This window comes from Dermochelys coriacea, chromosome 21 (genome assembly GCF_009764565.3).
Source record: "Dermochelys coriacea isolate rDerCor1 chromosome 21, rDerCor1.pri.v4, whole genome shotgun sequence".
NCBI classification, from domain to species: Eukaryota; Metazoa; Chordata; order Testudines; family Dermochelyidae; genus Dermochelys; species Dermochelys coriacea.
Window position 1 is genome coordinate 16,198,096 of NC_050088.1, and position 18,946 is coordinate 16,217,041.

General features: G+C 50.6%; 1 long non-coding RNA gene across 1 annotated transcript; it reads right to left on the reverse strand.

The window, feature by feature from the left end:
• Nucleotides 1-1,192: 1,192 nt before the first annotated feature.
• Nucleotides 1,193-17,993, reverse strand: LOC122457113. The gene is made up of 3 exons (XR_006276455.1): nucleotides 17,743-17,993; nucleotides 17,108-17,111; nucleotides 1,193-1,205 (listed from the first exon to the last, which is right to left on the reverse strand). It is a non-coding gene; the product is annotated as an uncharacterized LOC122457113 (long non-coding RNA).
• Nucleotides 17,994-18,946: the final 953 nt, after the last annotated feature.

Consider the following 18,946-nt stretch of genomic DNA (forward strand, 5'->3'; position numbering starts at 1 on the left):
GGCACCTTAGAGACTAACAAATTTATTTGAGCATAAGCTTTCATGAGCTACAGCTCACTTCATCGGATGCATCCAATGAAGTGAGCTGTAGCTCACGAAAACTTATGCTCAAATAAATTTGTTAGTCTCTAAGGTGCCACAAGTACTCCTTTTCTTTTTGCGAATACAGACTAACATGGCTGCTACTCTGAAACGGAGCTTTCTGTGTTAGCTTCTCTCTCTTGTCCCCGGATGCTGGGCCAACCAAAGACATTCCCTCCCCCACCTTGTCTCCCTCATGTGCTGGGCCTCACAGTGCTACACCAACACCGCAGACAGACATGACAGAGGCTGTCTTTGCCCAGCCATGCCTGCCAGAGCCACGCAGGAAGCGGTTTACACCAGGCAGTGCAGGGTGGAGAAGCAGCCGACTGACCCCTCGGCCAACAGCACAGAGGCTGCAGCCTGTTCCACACAGGCAATTGGGAGCCACATCTCACCCAGTGAGGAAGGCAATGTGGCCGTGTCCTGGGCCCAGGGAGGGGAGATGCTGCTGCTGCTGCGGTCAGTTCTGGGCAGCAGCCCCAGGAACAAGACACTCACCGGGCAAGCACGCAGATGCCTTTGTGGTGCGCGTCGGAGCTGACAAGCATGTCCCAGCTGCCCTGCTTCTGGATGAAGGTGACCTGGTCCCCGTGGCAAGCACATCGGAGCAAGGCTTTCATGGCCTTCATCGCGTACCTGCATGCAGAGCGAGCCTCTTGTTACCGTGCAAGCCCAGTCCAGGCCCTGCTGCATGCCTGCGGGCGACGGTGCAGAACCAAAATGGGGTGTCAGGCTGGCAGGGCTGAGGGTTATGGGTGTGTTCTCCTGGTTATGCACCATCTGGTGCAAAGCAATGTCCTGCAGGGACAGCTCCACCGTGTAGGTTATTGGAAGAGCAGGGCCATGTAGAGCCAAGGGAAGAGCTCCTTCACCTGCTGCCTGCAGGCCAGCTCCTGGAGGATCTCGTATAGGGCTCTGGTGGCCTGCAGTCAAGAACAGGAGACAGACGTCACTGCAGGGCGTTCGTCCTTCCCACGCTTCCCCAGGGCACCTAGAGAGGAGGAGTGCGCTGGGGGCTAAGGCCTGGGATGCTGAGTTCAATTCCTAGCCTGTGTGACCTTGGCTAGAGCCACAGAAGGGACTTTGACACAGTGTTGTCATGTCTAGCTTCACATGCCCTGCTGCCCAGTGGACTCACAGCCCTGAGTTAGGTGCCAAGGCTCCATATACGCTCCTGAGACTAAAAAGATAACAGGGTAGAATAACTTTTCTCATTACAGGCCTTGAGTTAAACTGGTGACCAAAAGGTGACAGTCTCCATCCACCATAGTCAAAGTCCTATACTTACTGCTTTCTAACAAGAGTAGATTTTGTTGTAAGATATGTTCCTTTTCCTGGAAACCAACTGCAAGTAAATTTAACATTGTAATGGTAAATGCAGGAAATATTCTCTGGTGTGCTTGGTGGAACTATGATCAGATAAAAAAAGAGAATTAAACTCAAAGACAAAAACATATAATTGAATATTGTACGGAAATAGTACGATCTCAGCCAGTCAGAAGGCTTAGTTTCATGGCAAATTTCAGTAAATTTACAATATGCATACCCCTGCTTTGACTCACTACTGCCCTTAGAACTCAAACAAATGTTTTTAGCCAAATTAATTCTCAAAAAATATATAACTAAGTATTCTGCTATAATAAAAAACAGCAGACTTGAAAGTTCTTTCAGTAGCAATCTTATCTTGGGCTAATAAACACATAGACCTTCAGTCTCAAAGTTTATTTTGCTCAGGATATATATTTGTGATTATCTCTCTAGTTAGAGATATACAGATAGATATAGATATATTACTTGCCTTGTAAATAAGATGCACACTCAAGTTTTCTATTATATTACAAAATCAAACTATAGAACCATGCCTGCATCTGTACCACCCCAATGAGCCCTGCCCCAGTCACCCTCCCCATTGAGCCCCAACTACCTACACCTGGACCCCCACCCAAATGAACCCCACCTCCCCGGCACCCAGACACACACATCCTGCCGCTGAGCTCCAACCACTTTCACTTGGTCTCCCCTGCAGACTCCCATTGCCCCTGCACCTGGAACCTCTCTGTGCATCCTGATCCCCCACTGAGCTGCCTGCATCCAGACTGCCCCACACAGAACCCTCTTACCCAGCACCTGGAGAAAACCCACAAACTGGGGTTTGAAGCAAAAGGCTTGCAGAGTGCTCAGGAGATACCCGTGATTCACCCTGTCGATGGCAGTGTGGGGTGTGTTCGTCCCCCTGGAGCTGCTGGATGACCTGGGTGCCTCATCCTGACCTCAGTCCCTCCCTTCCTTCCCAATGCCGCCCTATTACCTGCCCTCTCGACCCTGGGAAAGCCCCTTTCCGTTCTGAGCCCTCTCTCACTGGGCTGCAAGGATCCTGCCCTCCGTCACGTCCTCTCGTTCCGCCAGCAAGTGCAGCTTCAATTGCCGCCAGCGGTGCATGACGGAGAGGCGCCGGAGGGGTCCTTCCTAGTCCCCTACCAGGGGGGCCCATTACCGGGTGAATTACTCCACGGGGGAGGCCCGGTGCTCCCTCTGCCGGGCAATGGGGCACGTCCGGAGGGACTGCCCTGTCATCGCCAGCGCCCCAGGTTAACCGGCACCCGGAGCCGCCCCTCCTCCCACTCAGTCCACCACTGCTCCCGCTCGGGCCCCAGGGGCGCTCCCCCCAGCACACCCAGATGAGCGGGAGAGCCCCACCTCTGCTGCCTGCAGTCCGGCGGGGCATCTAGAGGAAGGTGCGGCAGGGATACCACCGAGCGTGGGAGAGGGCCTGCCCCAGGGGGATTCTTCTCTCCTACATGCTGCTCCACCGCTGCCTCCCACAGTTCCTGAGTCATCGCCCCTGCCTCCCGACCCGACCCCGGTTAGCCGGCCCCCTGATGATGCCATGGAGGGCTGGGCCCTAGTCCTAGGGAAGTGGGGCAAGCAGAAGGCTCGAGCTCTGCTCCCTTCCACCGATGTGGAAGCCCCCCGGAAGACCAAAAAAGGGGGCACCGATGCCGAGCCCTCTGCCTTGCCCACGGGTGCGTTCCATCCCCCAGTGCCGGCTGGGGAGGGCGTGGCAGCACGGGAGGGCAGTACCGTCCCTCCATTGGAGCCCCTTCCCTTCAAGCCCCCCAATGGAGCCCCTCCTGCCCCGTTACCATCCGGAGTCCCTGTGAGCCCCGAGGCAAGCGTCACTTCGGGCATTGGCGGGGAGACCTCCGGGGTGGTGGAAGGGGAGCTCCCCTTCATCTAAGAGGAGATCGAGGCCCTGGGTCTGACCCTGGCCACCCATGGGGAGGACGACCCTCTGCCAGCAGGCCTCAATCTGAGTGACCTCACCCCGGCCCCCCCTTCACCATGCTCCTCCTCCCTAACTGCTGCTTCTGCTCCCGCCCCCGAGGGTTGCCTGGGCTCCTCCATCTGCCCAGCCGCGGGTGGCACCCTGCTGTCGGCCGCCGAGCCCATTGAGGTGACGGCCGGTGCCGTGCGGTTGGGACCCGGGCCCCACGGGCTGTCCCTTGTGGGCGTGGGGCAATCGACCTCCTTCCCGGGCGGGGACCCCACTGGAGATGCTGTGGCTTCTCCGCCAGCCATGGTGCCAGAGTGGTGTCCCCGTCTGGTTCCCTTCTTTTGACCCTTTAACCACACCACTGCCCCCGTTGTTCATTAGTTGTCCCCTGTAATTATTTGGCTTTCCAGGTCCTGTGGACCCCCCTCTTAGGCTGGGGGGGGATTCTGTAGCAGTGGACAGGCTGGCCTGCCCACTTCCTGGATCCCAATATGGTGACTGCTGCTCCAGCTGCTCCTCTGGCTGGGCCAATCACCACCCCTCCCCCCGTTCCCTGCTACCTGGTTGCTGACCGGCTGCTGGACCCCCCCACCCCTGGGTGCTGCTACTGCTCCAACTGCAGCCCCTTGGGAGGGGGCTGCTGGCCCACTCCCCAGAAGGGAGGAGTGAGGGACCCCAGCCGTTGCTGTGGACACCACCACCACCTTCTTGCCTGCCTGGGCCACCTCCTGGAGTTCCTGGAGCTGCTGCTGCGGAGTCTGCAGCCTGGAGCTGCTGAAGCCCTGAGGAGGAGAAGAAGAGGACCATCTGCCAGTGGGGGACCACCTAGAGACGCTGCAAACCACCGTGGAGGGGGGCCTTAAGACTGAGTAATCTCCCCTCCATGGGAGTCCCACCCCTCCGAGGCCCCCGAGGGAGCCCGCCCTGCTCTGGCGCCATCTGAAACCCCAGTGTCTCCCAGGCGACCGTCGCATCAGGTGCCAGCGGGGAGAATCCCAGGGTGGCGGAAAATGAGTTCCCATCTATATATGAGGAGATCGAGGTCCTGGGTCTGACCCCAGCCACCCAGGGGGAGGACGACCCTATGCCAGCGGGCCTCGATCTGGGCAACTTCATTCCAGCCTCCCTTTCCCCATGCTCCCTCCCCCTAACCGTTGCTTCCGCTCCCATCTCCGAGGAGCCCCTGGACTCCTCCATCACCCCGGCTGCAGATGCCACCCTGCTGAGGGCTGCTGAGCCAGTTGAGGCGACGGCCAATGCCACTCAGCTGGGACCTGATCCACCAGGGGCACCCCTCGCTGGTGAGGAGCATTCGACCTCCTTCCCGGGAGGGGGCCCTACAGAAGAGAGTCCACCCCCTGATGCCGTGGCTGCCAAATCCACCATAGAGCCTGCGCCCGGCATCACTGAGAGCCCTCTCCCTGCCCAGAATCTCGCCTCTAACCCTGCCCCTGCCCCTGCCCCTATCCCGTCCACTTCCCGAGATGTTATTGCTGCCCCGGGGCTGTCTCCTTCCCCTTGCCAAAAGATGACCCCCAGGGAGCGGCCTATGTGTTTACCCGTCCCGACCCACCAGGAGCTGCTATCCTCCCTCCGCCGCCCCCTATCGCCCCAGGGTTCGAGGCAGGCCTAGTGACGCCAACCCATCAGGAACCCCAGCGGGGGTCCGCACCCTGTCTGTCCATCTCGGTGGGCCACGGGGCTGAACCAAGGGCCCCGTCGGGGAGTAACCAGGAGACCGTAACCCCAGCCCCCCATGTGCTGCGAGAGGAGTTGCGGGAGTTTTTAGAAGATGTCCGTGGCTCCCGCAACAAAGTACAGCTCGCTCTCCAGCGATGGGGGGACTTCCATCAAATCCTCCAGGCCGCAAGGGCCCTCATGGGGAAGGAAAAAAGGACCGGGAGGCAGGGCGCCATGGCCTACCAGCGGGTCCGCCTCTTCCGTGACTCCTTACTCACCTACGGAGTAGGTCATGGACTGTTGCGTGGCCCGTTGGGAGCTGCGAGCGTCCCTGCCGGGGAGGATCCCCCCCAGCTCTCCTCATGGCACCTCTTACCATCGCAACATTGAACACCCGCAGCTGTAGGATGGGTCTCCGCAGGTCCCAGGTGCTCTCCTTCCTTCTGGAGGAGGGGTACTCTGTGCTTTTCCTGCAGGAGACCCATATGGATCTGAGCGCTGAAGATAGCTGGTGGCTGGATTGGGGGGACAGGGTCTACTTTAGCCATCTCACAGTTCATACAGATAGAGTGGCGACCCTGTTCTCCCCCGACCTACGGCCCAAGGTGCTGGGAGTCGCCGAGGCTGTGCCTGGCCACCTGCTGCACCTCCGGGTCTGCATGGAGGGGCTCGTAGTCAATCTTGTCAACGTCTATGCCCTGACATTGGGCCCGGAGCGGCTGCATTTCTTTCAGCAGGCGTCTGCCTTCCTCGGCACCTTGGATCCTCGCGAATGCCTGGTGCTGGGCAGGGACTTTAATACGACCCTCGAGGAGCGGGACCGCTCGGGGACCAAGCAGTGCCCGGCCGCCGCGGATGTCCTCTGGGAGATAGTCGACCATCACTCCCTGGTGGACATCTGGCGCGACCACCACCCGGACGACGTCTCGACGTTCACCTTTGTCCGGGTGGACATCCATCGGTTGCGCCACTCCCGGTTGAACCGCATCTACTTATCACGTTTCCACCTTTCACGGGCCCACTCCTCCAGCATTCAGCTGGCCCCGTTCTCCGATTACCACCTAGCCACCGTGACAGTCTCTCTCTGCGCGGAGAGGCCGGGGCCAGCCTATTGGCACTTTAACAACAGCTTGTTGGAGGATGTGGGCTTTGTGGTGTCCTTCCAGGAGTTCTGGCTGGCATGGTGAGGGCAGCGGCATAGGGTGGGACCTAGGGAAGGTGCGCGCCCGGCTCTTCTGCCGTGACTACACCCAGCCAGCCAACGGAGGGATGCGGCGATAGAGCAGTTGGAACGGGAGGTCTTAGAGCTGGAGAGGCGTCTGGCCGCCAGCCCCGAGGATCCGCCCCTCTGCGGAGCATGCCGGGAGAAGCAGGAGGCGCTCCAGATCCTCGAGGACCATCGGGCCCGGGGTGCCTTTGTTCGATCCTGCATCCTTCTCCTTCGGAAGATGGATCGTGGCTCCCTCTTCATCTATGTCCTGGAGAAAAAGAGGGGGGCCAAGAAACATGTCATCTGCCTTCTGGCAGAAGACAGCACCCCCCTCACGGTTCCGGTGGAGATGTGCGGGAGGGCGAGAGCCTTCTATGCAAGCCTTTTCTCCCCGGATCCTACCGATCCTAACGCTTGCAGAGTGCTCTGGGAGGAGCTTCCTATGGTCAGTGTCGGCGACCGAGACCAGCTAGAGCTGCATCTCACTCTGGCCAAGTTCTCAGAAGCCCTCCGTCGCATGCCCACTAATAAATCTCTGAGTATGGACGGACTGACCGTGGAGTTCTACCGCGTGTTCTGGGACATCCTCGGCCCAGACCTAGTCACCGTCTGGGCCAAGTCTTTGCAGAACGGGGTCCTCCCTCTTTCGTGCAGGTGAGCCATGCTCACCTTATTGCCGAAGAAGGGGGACCGCCGCGATTTACGGAATTGGCATCCCATCTCGCTCCTCAGCACGGACTACAAAGTCGTGGCAAAAGCAATCTTGCTGCGGCTAGGGTCCGTGCTGGCGGACGTGGTCCACTCAGACTAGACCTACACCGTCCTGGGCCGCAGCATCTTCGACAACCTATATCTGGTCTGGGACCTTTTGGAACTCGGGTATAGGGATGGTCTGTCGTTCGCCCTCCTGTCCTTAGATCAGGAGAAGGCATTCGACAGGGTGGATCACGGATATCTCCTGAGCACTCTGCAGGCATTTGGCTTCGGACCCCAGTTTGTGGGTTTTCTCCGGGCGCTGTATGCCTCCGCAGAGTGTTTGGTCAGGCTCAACTGGACCCTGACCAAACCAGTCAGCTTCAGGAGAGGAGTACGGCAGGGGTGCCCCCTCTTGGGCCAGCTGTACGCTCTGGCGATCGAGCCCTTCCTCTGTCTCCTCTGAAGGAGGTTGACAGGGTTGGTGCTGTGGGAGCCGGAGCTGCGGCTGGTCCTGTCGGCGTAAGCTGATGACGTGCTCCTCGTGGTCCAGGACCCGGGCGACTTGGCACGGGTGGAGGCTTGCCAGGCCATCTATTCGGCAGCCTCCTCGACCCAGTTGACCCGCATGAAGAGCTCTGGGGACTGGCGGCAGGCGAGCTCCCTCCCACCCACGCTTCAGGCCATCCGGTGGAGCACGGGTTCGCTGCTTTATCTCGGCATTTACCTTTCTGCCACGCATCCCTCTCCACCTGAGAACTGGCAGAATTTAGAGGGCGGGGTGATAGAGCGGCTCCGGAAATGGACAGGACTACTCCGGTGCCTCTCCCTTCGAGGGAGAGCGCTGGTGCTGAATCAACTAGTCCTGTCCATGCTCTGGCACTGGCTCAACACCCTGGTCCCGGCCCCAGATTTCCTGGCCAACCTCCGGACATCGATTCTGAAGTTCTTTTGGTCAGGACTGCACTGGGTCCCTGTACGGGTTCTCCATCTACCCCTGGAGGAGGGAGGGCAGGGCCTGAAATTTCTGCTTACTCAGGTCCATGTCTTCCGCCTCCAGGCCCTGCAGAGGCTCCTTTATGGTGCAGGTAGTCCAGCGTGGTGCATACTGGCGCATGCCTTCCTGCGCCGCTTCCGAGGGCTCCAATACAACCGGCAGCTCCTTTATCTCCATCCAAGAGGTCTTCCGTGAGACCTCTCCGGGCTGCCGGTCTTCTACCAGGACCTCCTCTGGACCTGGAAACTCTTTTCAATGACCAGGTCCGTAGCGGCCACCAAGGGGACAGATCTGCTCGCGGAGCCCCTGCTACACAACCCCCAGTTCCGTGTGCAGGTGGCGGAGTACCGCTCGGTGCGCCAGAGGTTGGTCCTGGCAGAGGTCACAAGAGTCGGAGACCTCCTGGACTATGACCAAGAAGACTGGCTGGAGCCCCTGATGCTCGCTCAGCACATGGGGCTCTCCAGTCCTTGTACTCCCCGGCACGTACTTCAGAAGGTGAAGGCCGCTTTGCCGCCCACTGCTCCGGTTTTTCTCAACTGGGTCCTGCACGAGGACACACCCCGCCCACCCTCTACCCCAGGCCCGCCGGACCTTTTAATTGGACCCCTGCCCCGTGGACCCAACCGACCCCCTCACCCCTTCACTGTAAGCCGGCTGCATGAGATGCAGCCAGTCTGCTTTCAAACCACACCAAGAAAACATCTATACACGCTCGTGCTCCATACCCTTCACTCCCTCACCCTCCTGTCCTGCCCCGATACAAAATGGCGGGACCTCCTGCCACCTTTGGAAAGTGAGGAGCCCCAGTGGGCCAGCCTATATTCCACCTTAGTCCTGAGGCCTGCCAGGGATGTCAGTTGGTGGCTCCTTCATGGAGCCATGAGCACGGGCATGTTCTTGGCATGGGTCACCTCAATCCCAGACACCTGCCCCTTTTGCGGCGTGAGTGAAACCCTGGTATACACATACCTGGAGTGTGCCAGCTGCAGCCCCTATTCCGGCTCCTCACCAATATTTTATTACATTTTTGGTTGTACTTTTCCCCTTACCTTCTTATTTATGCACTCCCTATCCCTGGCCCCAAAAAGTCACAGGATCTCCTGGTCAGCTTCCTCCTGGCCCTTACTAAAATGGCCATCTATAAAACCAGAGTGAGGAGGTTGGCCGATGGAGTCTCCTGTGACTGTGGGGCCTATTTCCGATCCTCGGTCTGTTCACGTATCAGGGCAGAGTTCCTCTGGGCAGCATCCTCTGACTCCCTTGATACCTTTGAGGAGCAGTGGGCGCTGTCCGGGGTTCTCTGCTCAGTGTCCCCGTCCAGTTCCCTTCATTTGACCCTTTGACCACACTCCTGTCCCTGTTATTTCATTAGTTGTCCCCTGGAATTATTTGGTATCTAGGTCCTGTGGATCCCCTTTTTAGGCTGAGGGGGATCCTTTAGCAGTGGACGGGCTTCACCTGCCCACTTCCTGGATCCCAATAGGATTACTCTCCATCTGGCCCGACCCTGTCACAACACTTACATTAATATCACAGCTAACCAAAGTCAGAACTTGGCATAAACACAGATTTCCCACTTCTACATTGGAAATTCTATAAAACTGATTTACAACAAAATTACTACACTTACTTCAAATACAAAAACAATTGTTGTTTACTTGAACCACAGCAGAGGCAGAAGTGTTAGACCTGTGAAATACCTCATATGTGCATTTGCTTTTAGATGGGTTTAAACAAGAACCTTTTTCTTCCCAAACCTGGGTAGTACATACATATCCCAATTTAGGCTGTTGTAAGCATACTTGTAGGTTTATAGGAGTATAATTCCCATATTGCCCAATGTGCACCCACTTATGTTCATTAACAGACATGAACAATGTATCTCTGTAGAACATACCCAAGATAATTAAAGGGTGGATTGGTTCCACCTTAGCATTTACAAGAGTTAAGATGGTTGCCACAATGGTTTGATTGGAAACAAAGTAGTTAAATGTGAGCATCTCCCACCAATCAGAATATTTTTGTTCGAATTAGGAAACATGATTAGTCATGACCTTCTTAATTTCTAATGGAATCTTGTGATTAAAGCCATCCTTTATGATTTCCTTAGTTATTGTCAATAACCATTGCTGAGCCTGGATACATCCTATTGCCTCTTATACATTTGACTGCAACTCCTCGAGTGCATCTGCAATACAGAAGTGATCTTGCTGTTCAGTCTGAAACACATAGGTAAGCCTTTTGTAATATCCACTATCGTAGTGGAAACACTGTCAAAAGCAGTATTTAATGGTTCTAACATTCGATTGATATCATGACCTACTTTCCCCAATCTTTGGAATAGATGCCTTTGATCTATTAAATTAATGACTCCCAGACCTGTTCCCACCCTTCCTAGGAGTGTTGCTCCTATATCTCTCCTTTTTCTTTGGAGAATGGGCAACACTATGCCATGCAACCATTTATGCCATCCGTATACTATGGGTGCAATATAATAAGCACATGCATTTCTAACTCTCGTGATGGAAATTTGTAGAGGAACTATTACCTTCCTAATTACATACTGTGGCTCTATGATTAACATTCGGGTCACATCTTGTTTAACCATTATGGGCCCCACCCTATTCTTGGAGGGAGAAGGAACCACTTGGATTTCTCTTGTTATGCACCTTTCAAATGGTCCCCTAAACTTCCACACTCCTGAATGGTCAAGTGTCAAATTTAAGGCCATGCTTTCTGTGCAAGAAACATTAAAGGTATCTTCAGGGTGATTTAGTTTACAAAACCTGGAACTAGTATAACCGGGAAAACTATTACTAGTTGCATTTAGAAGCTTGCTGGGAATACATGCCAGGTTTATAACTTTCCTATCATTATTGTGAGATGGACATATATAGGTATCTTCTGCAAAGAAGAGTCTTGACAGTATATCCTCTCCTTTATGGGTATCTCTCCAGGGACTACTAGAGACAGGACCTCAATATCAAAGTTAACGCACTTTGATACTTCACCTAAAGTATGACTTAAGGTGCAATTAGTCTGCCACCACGTTCCATCCACATCCATGCGACAGCCTTTTTATGGGATCATTTTCTTGTTGATCCTTCTCTGAGGGTTGCAATCCTACCATGGATACTAACGATAGGTTGGACCTGAGCTCTGTAATAACCAGATAGCAAATGTCTATTAGCTGGTAAGTTAAAAGCGAAGCAGGTACCCACTCATCCCTTATTTGGGTAACCTCCCTTCTTCTTCGGTGCGTGTCGCCGATTCTTCATGGGCCCATCCCTTTTGCATGACTCCTGAGAAAATCCAAGATTTAATCTTTGGCATCCGTGGTTTTTCTGTCTTGGGAGCTGGCTGAGTGACTGTGGTGGTCAGACTGGTTGGAAATAAATCGTAGTCTTCACAATCTTCGTCCTTCAGCTCCTGCTGTGCAGCGAACATGCCCTCTATAATGTACAGATCTTCTTCCAAGCTATCCCATTTACTATCATACCCAAATCTGGGCAGACCTAAATGATTCATGATAGTTGGATTAATTTGGCATTCCCTTTGCTCATTCAGCTTAATTTCCATTAATTGTAGCCGTCCATGATCTTCTTTGCCTGGTGTTCCTTGCCCAAGAAGTGTAGTTATCAGGAAAAGGGTCAGGAAAAGTGGTGTCATCTTCTTCTCCATTTCTTCTCATTTCCTGTGGAAAAGAAGAAGACAGTCTAAGGAACGTCATCCTGTTTATGGTAAATGATTATTCTCAGCTCTGTTATTATCTGGCAGACCTCACCCTTCCAGGTCTTTATCTGTGAGCTATGAAACCACTTAAGGATCTTTTTCCTTTTTCCATTAGATATCTCGATCTGATATACAGTGCGGCCTGCCTTTTGGACAACCCTGGCAGGTCCATCCATCTCGGACTTAGTACATGTTCTCTTTCTATAAAGGACTTGTATAGAACAAGATCTCCTTGTTCCCATTCGGTGAAAGTTACATTACTCCTTCATGCTGTGGCAAAAATGTAAGAGCACTGGACACACTTTGTCCTTCCTAAATACACTGACATGGGGTTTCCAAAGACAGAAAACATATTAATTGAACACTTCTGCCTTTACTGCATCCTTTTAAACAGCCTCCATCTAGTAATGAGCCTACACCATTGCTAGGATTTCTTTTGTTCCTAATACACTTAAAAAAAACCCTCCGTATTATCCTTAGTCCGGCAAGCCATGGAGTTTCCCCTGGTGTCTTTAGCTTTCCTTATCTATATTCTACTCTTCATAACTTACATAAGAATGGACATACTGAGTCAGACCAATGGTTCATCTCGCCCAGTTCTGTGTCTTCTGATAGTGGCCAGTGCGCCTCATGCTTCAGAGGGAAAGAACTGAACAGGGAAATTGTGAATGATCCATCCCCTGTCATCCAGTCCCAGCTTCTCTTAGTCAGAGATTTAGGGACATGCAGAGTATGGGGTTGCATGCCCTGATCATCTTGGCTATATAAAACTTGGTAGCTGTAAATAAAAAAAAAAACTATTGAAAAAGGGCTTTGTGATTATCTGTGTTTCTGTTAGAAGGTCTCATTGGCCCTTAAGTGAGTTAAAAGTTTTAAAGGAGCATCTTGGTTTGTTTTCAAGGAGCTGTATGTCTTTTAAATAAAAAAAATAGTTTGTGAGACCCTAGCTCTTGTGTCTTTGTGTAAAAGAGACCCATTGACAGCAAAAAGCTGAGATTTATGTTGTAGCATCATGTGGGAGGAAAAAACCCCTAAAATCTGTTTACAATTTAAAAAACCAGGGATGATTCAGACATGTCTTTGAGTACAATAGAGCTGACCACCCTGTTGAACTGAATGGTTTTAATCACAACCCCGCAGAATAGCCAGGGTGACTGAGATTACCCAACCATGTTGCCATCAGGGTTAATCGTATTAGTGATCAGTAATTAAATTTGACGGGGGTACACCCACAGTAAGGGACGTGGGTGGGTGAGGATGGTGAGATTTGATTAATATGAAATTAAATAAAACCTCAGGAGTTCACAGACGCTATTGGACAGTTTAAATATGACCCCAGGAGTTGGTTGAACTCTATTGGACAGTTTAAATATGATCCCAGGAGTTGGTTGAACAATATTGGACAGTTTAAATATAACAGTGGAGTTGGTTGAACGCTATGGATCACTCTTTCTAGCAACTTAAAGTCATTAAAATAATATATTTACAAAACTAAAAAATGGGTTTAACCCCAAACTGAAATGTTTCAAGGCTTCACAAACCTCCACCATACTTTAGAACAAGCATTTGCTCTGAAGACAATAAAACATTTAAAAGATCAGGGTATTTGTAGGGTGCTTACTATGGTTGTGATACATCCATTTCATTTCAAAAACAACTCTGAGACATTAAGCATGAAAGAAACATGTTTAAAAAATAAACAAACAAGCCCCAAGACATTCATTGATATCTGCAAGGGGCCCCACACTTGGGAATGGGTACAGTAACATTAAGGATTGTTGTGTATGGTGATTTACTGTTTAATACTGTAAGAAGGCCCAAAAGAAAAATGTATTTTAACTAAAAGGAAAAAAAAGTTAGCCAAAAGCAGCCCAGTTGTGCAGACAACTTAATTCCCCCACCTCAGATCACAAAAGGGAATGTTAGGGGAGTGGGGCCTAAAATGGTTTTTAAAAGTTGGTTTTTAAAAGCAGTTGGTTTTATTCTGCAAAAATAAAATAAGGTGTTTTTTTTAAAAAATGGGGCTGTTTGTCTTCTTAAAAGAGTTGGCTTTAATGTATAAATTGTTAGTGATTCAGGGGCCTAAGCTAGAGATAAGTGTGGGTATTTAAAAAAGTATTTTGTGGCAAACTGTTGGTTTGGTGTTTTAAACTGATGGGGTGTGTGCGTATGTGTGTGAGTTTGTGCAAAACATAGGTGTGTTTTTTAAAAAAAGTACATTGCTGGCTTTTTTTAAAAAAGTATATGGCTGCAAACTATTGGTTTGGTGCGTTTCAAACTAACAGGTGCTTCTGAGAAAAATGTGTTTTAAAATGGATTTTAAAAGTTGGTTTTAAAGCAGTTTGGTTTTTATTTTGCAAAATGAGATGTGTTTTTAAAAATGTTTCTGGAGTTGTTATTTTTTTAAAGTGATAGAAATAAACTCAAAACCTGTGTTTGTTGTACAGCCTGAAATGGATTATTTTGTTCTAAAGCTATGACTTTTTAAATAGAAAAACACCCTAATGAGTATTTTATTTTTTAAGTTTACAAGACCGTTTCATAATAATAATGTTATTTGCTCCACTGTATGGTCAAAACACGAGAGATCCTTAGACCAGAGGGTAATCAAGCTCAAAAGAAAAAGGAAATAGCAGCTGAAAAGGAAAATTCACCAGCATCAACGGCTGATGGATGGATGAAGCCCAGTAAATATATTTTGTTTATGGTTTGGTTATTTTATGAGATTTTGTATTTTAAGTAAATACATAGGTGTGAGTGAGAAAGATAGCAAAGTGTAAGCATCCTGGTCTGAAGGCCAAGCTGTTACCTGTCTTCTGTTTAAAGTTTTACTATGCTTTTTGGCCACTTGAAAAAGAAGGTTCACCCCGCCGAAGCTCCCAATTTCCTCGGGAGTGTAATATATTTTCTTTAACAGAACCATCTGCGTAGACATGACTGTTACTGGTACCGTCTTTTACTAACACAGGTATGGAGGGGACACATTCATATTGACAAATTTAAACAAGTTTTATTACTCGCCTGGTTTAACATGACCTTTTACAGCCGCCTGTGAAAATTGATGCCATGACCCCTACCATTAGGGAGTCTGAGCTGGTTCATTCTTCCATTTTGTCCTTTACTGGATTTTCCTCTTGAGATCTGTGTCTCAGACATGAGCAAAAACAGCTGATGCATGATATATTTACTCCCACAGGGCTCCTGATGAGTAAAGTCTCAAAGGCCTCTAGAAAGGCATTGTCGAGCTGTTGAGAGATTTTCAGAAAATAAACAGTGTAAGCCCCCACTGCTTGTTTTTAGATTTACGCAACCCAGGTCGGTTCCTAACCCCATTACACCCCATCCTCGACCGTCCCTTCTTAATCATTCACTTACCTGACCAACATCTTTTTCATTCACCTTGTCCACCGATGACTCCCCCGAGCCGTGGTCGCCTTCCTCCATAGGGGCGGAGGACGAGAGGCCGTCATGCTCGTCAGTCTTTCTCACAAGCAGTTGGGTTTCAGGGTTAGGTTCTAGAATATCCATCAATGGTTGACTCAAACTGATGTAGCGCTTTCTCCACACAAGTCCAAAGGTGCTCAGGGCTAAAACAAAGTCCAAAGTTCTCACCAGGGTGGTGAAGGAGACCATGTTTCTGCTCAGCATTTCCACAATTTCTAAAACACGCGTTCTCAGTAAGAGATGGCCTCTTCTGCCCAGGGCTGGGACTTATGGGGTGGTGGTGTTGCACCTTGATTGGCAAAGGGTGGTGGGAGGAGTTTCTAGAGGGGTCACACTCCACCCCAGAACCTCCTTGGAGAACCTGCCCCAGAACCTATCCTATTTTCGTCAAATCTCCTCTCAGGGGTGGTCCCCAGCAGCTGAAACCCCTCCTGATTGGTAGAGGGCAGTGGGAGGAGTTCTTAGAGGGGTCACATGACACACCTTGCTTCTGGTCATGTGTCCAGCTAGATCCCCAGAAATAACCATCAATCAAATGTTAATCCTGTCCCTTGACCCCTTAAGCCCTCCCCACGGGGTGGGGCTTCTGGTGACAGGTGGGGAGGGCTTAAGGGGTCAAGGGACAGGATTAACATTTGATTGATGGTAGGGCCCTTACACTACTAGACTGCTGCCCATGGCTTGGGTGGCAGGGGGGATGCAGACCCACCCACTCCACTGCGTCCCGGCCCAGGGCTCTAGCAGTGGCAGAGCGGTCTGCCACTGGATCAGCAGGGATCCTGACCACAACACGCTGACTCACTCGCTGGCAGTGTCGCAGCCAGACGGGTCAGCCACCCTGGGCCACTTTCGAGGTCCCGCTCAGGGTGTACTTGGCTCTGGAGAGGGTCGTCCTGGTCATCGGGGAAGAAGGCCTCTGTGATGGGTTGGATCGCAGAAACTCCCCTGGGAGCTGCCACCTGATGTGCCAAGACTACTTCTGCTCCTGCTTTCCTGCCCTGCCAGTTTAGGACTTCAGTGCCCTGCCTGGTTTGAGCCAGACCCACTAGCCTGCTGTAAACCCAGATACAGGTCTGAACCACATCCCCTAACAGCTGCAGGCTTACCTGAAAGCAGCTTACAGAAGTGTTCCTGCCTTCGACACTCAGATGCCCAACTCCCAATGGGATCTAAACCCAAATAAATCCATTTTATCCTGTGTAAAGGTTACACATGGTAAACTCATAAATTGTTCGCCCTCTATAACACCGTTAGAGAGGTATGCACAGCTGTTTGCTCCCCCCAAATACTCTGGGTTAATTAATAAGTAAAAATGATTTTATTAAATACAGAAAGTAGGATTTCATAGAATCATAGAATCATAGAATCATAGAATATCAGGGTTGGAAGGGACCCCAGAAGGTCATCTAGTCCAACCCCCTGCTCAAAGCAGGACCAAGTCCCAGTTAAATCATCCTAGCCAGGGCTTTGTCAAGCCTGACCTTAAAAACCTCTAAGGAAGGAGATTCTACCACCTCCCTAGGTAACGCATTCCAGTGTTTCACCACCCTCTTAGTGAAAAAGTTTTTCCTAATATCCAATCTAAACCTCCCCCATTGCAACTTGAGACCATTACTCCTCGTTCTGTCATCTGCTACCATTGAGAACAGTCTAGAGCCATCCTCTTTGAAAGCCCCTTTCAGGTAGTTGAAAGCAGCTATCAAATCCCCCCTCATTCCTCTCTTCTGCAGACTAAACAATCCCAGCTCCCTCAGCCTCTCCTCATAAGTCATGTGCTCTAGACCCCTAATCATTTTTGTTGCCCTTCGCTGTACTCTTTCCAATTTATCCACATCCTTCTTGTAGTGTGGGGCCCAAAACTGGACACAGTACTCCAGATGAGGCCTCACCAGTGTCGAATAGAGGGGAACGATCACGTCCCTCGATCTGCTCGCTATGCCCCTACTTATACATCCCAAAATGCCATTGGCCTTCTTGGCAACAAGGGCACACTGCTGACTCATATCCAGCTTCTCGTCCACTGTCACCCCTAGGTCCTTTTCCGCAGAACTGCTGCCGAGCCATTCGGTCCCTAGTCTGTAGCGGTGCATTGGATTCTTCCATCCTAAGTGCAGGACCCTGCACTTATCCTTATTGAACCTCATTAGATTTCTTTTGGCCCAATCCTCCAAGTGATTTAAGTGGTTCCAAGTAGTAACAGACAGAACAAAGTGAATTACCAAGTAAAATAAAATAAAACATGCAAATCTAAACCTAATACAGTAATACAACTGAATACAGGTAAAATCTCAGCCTTCGAGATGTCTCAATAAGTTTCTTTTCTCAGACTGGACACCTTCCTAGTCTGGGCACAATCTTTTCCCCTGGTACAGCCCTTGTTCCAGCTCAGGTGGGAGCTAGGGGATTCCTCATGGTGGCCCCCTTGGTTCTCTTCCACTCACTTATATATCTTTTGCATAAAGCCAGAATTCTTTGTCCCTCTTTGGGTTCCCACCCCCTCCTTCTCAATGGAAAAGCACCAGATTAAAGATGGATTCCAGTTCAGGTGACATGATCACATGTCACTGTAAGACCCCAAGCCTTCATTCCTCCCAGCCTGACTCACAGGGAGGCCTGCCTGCAAACAGAGCCATCTGTAGTAAGATGAGGCCCTGAAACATAAACCCTTGGTATCAGAGGCCCGGTATGAGACCTAAGGCCTGAGCTAAAATAATGGTCAAGACTTTGCTAACATAAAGCAAAGTTAAGCTGCGAGCCAGAGGCAGGCCCTGCTCACAGAAGCTGGCAAGGAAAGGGCTGTTGTTGCACAAACATATATCTAAAGTGTATTGGATACCAGAGCCATACACAAATGGTACACGAACATTCTTATACCGTCCACATAGATAATAAAGACGGGGCAAAAGGCTAGTATAATGGACAGAGTTGTTTTGTTGAAACCAACATGTACAAGGTGAGAGGCGGCACCTTACTGTGTTGAAGGGTAGTGCATTGTTACGTAGAGGGGTTGCACCTCAATACGTCAGGAGTGTTATGTAACTTGTTTGTACCTGTGTATAAGAATGCATCCCTGGGATGGTGTCTCTGTCTGGCCTAGAGGGCAGTGGAGAGTCCCGCCACTGACTGAGCTGTGTCCATTGCCTGGGGCACATATTCGTAGTATGCCCTGTAGAGTCTATAGGGAACTAGTACTGTGCTTCGTTGGACAATAAACCTGACTGGGTGCCTTCATACCTTACCAGAGTCTGTGGTCATTGGGGGTTCTCTCGGGGTCTGCTGTGTTACCTATCTGCGCAGAGCTGGGACAGCACACAGAGGGAACACGCACGTAGAGGACTGTTATCATCATCCAACAAGAGCAGAGCACCACACCAGTAGCTACTGACAACACCATCCACAGTCGATTGTCCTGGTTGATGGGAGCCATCAAGATTCCAAACCATCATTAATTGCCCACACTTTGCATAATTACAATAGGCCCTTAGAGTTCAGAGTAGCAGCCGTGTTAGTCTGTATCTGCAAAAAGAAAAGGAGTACTTGTGGCCTAATAAATTTGTTAGTCTCTAAGGTGCCACAAGTATTCCTTCCCTCAGAGTTATATTTCATATTTCTACTTTCAGATACAAGAGTGATACATTTATACAAATAGGATGACCACACTCAGTAAATTATAAGCTTTATAATGATACCTTACAGGAGCCCGTTTGCATGAAGCATATTCCAGTTATATTATAGTCACTCATTAGCATATTTTTATAAAATCATAGAGAGTGTGTCACAGCCTCTGTCAGCACTTGCAGCTCCTCCCTGCTCAAGCCTGTCAATGGCC